This window comes from Mastomys coucha, unplaced genomic scaffold (assembly GCF_008632895.1).
Source record: "Mastomys coucha isolate ucsf_1 unplaced genomic scaffold, UCSF_Mcou_1 pScaffold14, whole genome shotgun sequence".
NCBI classification, from domain to species: Eukaryota; Metazoa; Chordata; class Mammalia; order Rodentia; family Muridae; genus Mastomys; species Mastomys coucha.
This window is the reverse complement of record NW_022196896.1, coordinates 47,913,308-47,918,552: the sequence shown is the minus strand read 5'-3', so window position 1 is coordinate 47,918,552 and position 5,245 is coordinate 47,913,308. Positions and strand designations below refer to the sequence as shown.

The window sequence follows — 5,245 nt, the reverse complement described above, 5'->3', positions numbered from 1 at the left end:
ATTTTGTTGTTCCTGAAGATAATAATGTCAAAGTAAAGGGTCTAAGGAAATATCACATTTCTATACAAGGCAAAAAGGATGCATTGGTAGGATCAGACTTAACTCTCAATTTGTTTGCCTTCTGTCAGTGCTGATATATATATATATATATATTTTAAATCAGTGTTTCAAGAGGTAGCAATATATGTGTAAAAAATCAGTGCTGTCATCTGAGGTTCTTTACAGAAGCAGGTGGTTTTGGACCTTGCCTGTAGCAATAGCCTTTGATCATTTGGGGACTAGTGATATCCCCTAGGCAGATCTAGTTAAATAGTTATTTGTAGTCATTTAAATACACACCTTTATGTTGTATCTTTAATCTTCTTGCACTTGTAATAGGCTCACAGTGTGATAATATTTGAAAAGATTTCTCCCCACAGTTACACTTCACCTTTTCCTTTCTAGGGACATATGTGGTACAGTTTTCCTCTATAAAAATAATGTAAATGCTATATAAGCATGAATATTTGATAAATACAATTATAAACAAGACTAGAAAAATCGTTTGAATGAGTTTCTACAAGGATTTAGGCACAACTCACTGTTCTTATTCAGATGTCACTTTTTAATCTAAAGTCAGGTCTTTTAGGGATGTCAGAATGAAGGAAAATCACCTCATTTACGGTTGGAGAAAAATAGAGTTTGTATAAAGTAGCTAACAATACCCATTAGGAAAAACACAGACACAATGTACCTTCCCATCTCCCAAGCCTAGCTCTTGAGGCCCCTCCTGCAGTAGGGCCAACCTGACATCTCCTCAGTGCATCCGGTAGTTGGTGGAACAAGAGAGCTCCCATAGCTGACCTTTGAAGTCCAGGTTGAGGGTAAAGTTCAAATTATCTTTGGCGTTGAGCCTCATTCCAATGGTGTCAAAGATCTCCTCGCCAGTCTTCATTCTTAGGTAGTGCTCCATGTAGAACATAGTCAGCTTGCAGTGTGTATATGGAGACTCAGGACTGGGAGAGAAGCCAGCCCTCTTTCAGAATTCTGTGAATTTGATGTTGAGGTAGACTACTAGTGCATGTGCGTAGTCATTCCTCTTCATTTGCAGGCAAAAGGTGTGTGTGTGTGTGTGTGTGTGTGTGTGTGTGTGTGTGTGTGTGTGTAAATATCAGGTCCTACACCTTGGCTGTGTAGATGTCCATTTCCTTTATGAGGCAGACATTGGTGGCTAGCTACTTTGGATCCACCATGTCCACCAGGGGCTCCTTGATGCATCTTTAATGCAGGACATATCAAAACCATATATATTCTCCCACTAGTGAATTCTATAGTCTTTATGCTGTTGGTCCTCAATGGCTGTCACATACAGAGTGATTCAGTCTAGGAAGATGAGGCCATTGGGTGGCATCCACTCACTGATGATGATGTCCACCTTCTCCACGGGCAGCACCTCCAACTTGCTTTTAATGATGGTCACCACATGGTCTAACTTGTTGTCTTTGAAAATCTTCACAGCATAATTGGACATACTGGAACACCCAATCCTAATAATCTTGCAGGCTCTTGCCTTGGCAGCAAACATGCAGGGGACACCAGTGCTTGAGCCCATAGCCAGTACCACCTTGTCTTTGAAGAGATGCCGATTGTGAAACATGGAGTTGTGGTATGTGAGAGTTAGCACCTCATCCTTTAGCATCTCCTTGTGGATGCCAAAGTAGACATAGGAGTCAAAGTAGTAGTCTTTGGATGTCATGTCCTCAGCATTGGGCTGCTCATTACTTTCTGCTTGGCCATAGGAAACCTCCATGATGCCGTTCATGGCCTTGGCTGCTGCCATCTTCATCAGAGTCCTACAGCCTCTGAGACCCTCCCCACATTTCTTTTTTTTCCTCAGATACAATTCTTTAAAGAGAATCTCAGCTTGATGTATGAGAAAATCTGGGGAAGGCAACCATATACTTATAATTGTGTGAGGCACAGAGTATGTCAGACTCAATAATTGAGAAATTCAGAACTCAGCTAGGCAGCTGGTGGCAAGTACTGAAACACAAACTATTGAGGATCACTGCTTAGTGCTTATGTCACATGGTTTGCTCAGCTTGCTGTCTTATACAACCCAGGACCACCTGCCCATGGGTGGCATTACTCACAGTTGGCTGGGCCTTCCCATATCAATCATTAATTTAAAAAATGCCCCACAGGCATGCCCACAGGCCAGTCCAGAGAATATTCCTCAATTTGTGCTCTCTCTTCCCAGAGGACCCTAGCCCATGTCAAGTTGACAGAAACTAACCAATACACTTGGATTTCTCCTAAGAGAGAAAGCAGCATCTTATGGGTCAGATATTCTGATATGTCCTGGGAAATATTTCTAAAGCCAGAGAAATATGATGACTACAGCTCCTCCAACTATTTTGTATGTACATTGCAAATTCTTTTCTATTTATCAAATTAGGACAGATTCTGTTGCGTGTACCTGAAGTAGTATCTTACTATATATAACCATAGTGCCTAGAACATCTAGCCCATTGTCTATAGATAACAATACTATGTTATCTAGATGTTTCCCTATCTATCCAGAAACCTCTATTGGGAGTCTTGTGTTCTGTTGGACAAAGTCTGCTCCAGTAAGACTTGAATTATTTACACATTCTGATTTGAGCAAGAGGTACACTGAGCCCTGAAATGGAAGGTAGACTACGGACAAATAGTAGCTCAGACTGAGAGAGAGAAATTTTCTGAAGAGTTCAGGAAAAGAATGACCTTTCAGAGGAGAGTCCCTACTTTTAGAGACTTTGTATAATGAAGAGGTAGTATTCAATTTCCAAGTCAATTTTGTTTGTGAGAAAACACGTGGAATACTCACAGAATAGTATTAAGATGAACTCCACTTTTTCATTAGCCACTCATTCTTTCCTCGCTAGTCTCAAAATTTCAATTTTCAGTCTGGACATATTATTCAAATTGGATTATACATTTTTAACCAACGGCTTGGGATAGGGAGAACTGGGCTACTTAATTGTGACTAACAAATGAAATGTTGATGAAGACTTCTTCTTAATGATGTGCCTTATTTTATTTATTTACACCTGTACTTGCTGTATATTGTGGGTGTGCACTTGCACATGTCCTATGCACATGAATATGCATTTATGAACACGTGAGGGGAAGAATTAGCTGCTGGATCTCCCATGGGTAGAGCTATTTGTGCTGGATGTCCTGCTTTTTACTTGGGTGCTGGAATGAGAAGTCTGGCCCTTATGATTGCACAGCAAACACTTTTATGTGCTAAGCTATGTCTATAGCCCATGCTCATCCTTTCAAAGTAAAGATTTTGTATGCAGTTTGCAATTCATATACAAAAGGGAAGAGGCAAACATTATTCTGAACCTTTCATTTTTTTCCAGGTTGATAGTTTGCAAATGTGAATGGTTGGAGTTTTTGTAGCTATCTTAGTTTATGAAATACCCTTGATACTCTAATGGAAGGACAGACCCCTGTCTCATGATGAGTATGGAGTCACTATACCATTTCACAGGATCTACTCCAAAATACTTTGGTAGGAGAGGAAAACTATGATGTTCCAAACAGCACTGCCTTGAAGATGTCATGATCAATTTCCATAAACCGGATCAAATAACATACAGAAATACTCAGCTTCTACTCTAAAGGCATGTGTCATTAAATGTTGCCAGAGAATGCATGTATGGAAATCTGAGAGAAGATAAACCTGAACAAAACTAGAGCATAAGAGGCAAAGAAGTTGGGGGAATTTTATGACAGTTTCAAATATTAATATTGCTTTTAATATTTATCTTTAAGAATTTATTGCAGAATTTATATCACCTCTCATATATAAACAGAGATCACAGTAAGTAAAGTTATCCTCTTCCTCTACTTATCAAGAATCTCCAATGAACAGCAAGTGATATCATGAGCAGTAAGACCTTCTTCTTGGGTGGTGATTGAGTCTCTTTAGGCCATTTTAGATGAATGCACCCTGGTTATTATAGAGAAGCAGAAATGCATTTATTGTGTAATGAGTGCCATGGGTACCAATATTAATGAGTCAGCATCCTTGGCAAATAATTGCCCTTCTCATAGACAAATGTCTTCTCATTGTGTGCCATGTATTAGAGAGGTAAATAAACTGCTCTCTCTTTTACAGTGGTCTTAATATTATTCATGACAACTTTGACCTAAGGACCTAATGCTCCTGCAAATTCTCCTTCGTTTCATAGTACCATCACCTGGAGTTTCAGCATATCAACTTGGAGAGAAAGCAAACATGCAGATCATAGTGACGGGTAGTAGACAGAGGTGGGTGTGTGGTTGAGAATTGAATGGTGTAAACGGTAGGATTTCTCACTGCAGAAGTTCCCCGTTGGATTTTTGGCTAAATTCTACATTGTTACTGTTTGTTTTTTCCTATTCTCAAGTATTCCCAGTGTCTTGTACCTGGGAACTTTCCAGTGCCTTCTTAAAAACTCCATTTATTTGCTGACAGCCTCCAGCCAGTGAGTGTATTGTTAGAGTGAGTTACATCTGAGGCACATCAGATAATCACACTGTGTGTGGTACTGCAAAAAACGTGCCTGACTTAAGTAAGAAATTTCAACCTGTCTTATTTTTCTTCCTGAATTGATTTTAAATAACATCCATATGTTTCTCTAGGGGCAAGAAATCTTAGGATCCTCTTTAATTAGTCTTTTTTGCCTTTCTAAATTCATGTTTCAAAGCCAATTTATTTAAACTCAAAAAAGACAAATTTGGATTAAAATAATGAATCCATATGTTCCAAATGGATTTTTGAACCCATCAAAAATAAGACTCTTTAAATCCACACGTGGAAGATACTGTGCCTAATCTTGTTATTCAAGTCATATTGTTTAATGTGTATTTAAGTAATAAGAAATGGACAGCATGCAGTTTTCATAATCAAAGACTGATTGGTCCTTACAAATTTTTGCTCATTTATCAAGAAAGGTTACACCAAATTCCTGCATCATAATATTTATTTGTTTTTAATTTGCATAAGAATAAATTGCATGGTTTGATATTAATTTTTGCACCATCCAAAGATGAAAAAATTAATATTAGGAGAGTTCCAGTAGAAGACAAAGGCATTTGAGCTACATCCATTATTGCGTTGAATTAGAAAACTAGATGTTTTAAACAGAGCATAAGCCTGTTTCTTGTTTTAAATTTATTTAACGTTTCAATGTTTATTTCCAAGTACATAACTCTTCTTTTTCTTTGATGT

General features: G+C 38.3%; 1 pseudogene; it reads right to left on the bottom strand.

Annotated features, from left to right (window-relative positions):
• Positions 1-796: 796 nt before the first annotated feature.
• LOC116089384 lies at positions 797-1,819 on the bottom strand (annotated as a pseudogene).
• Between the last annotated feature and the right edge of the window lie 3,426 nt (positions 1,820-5,245).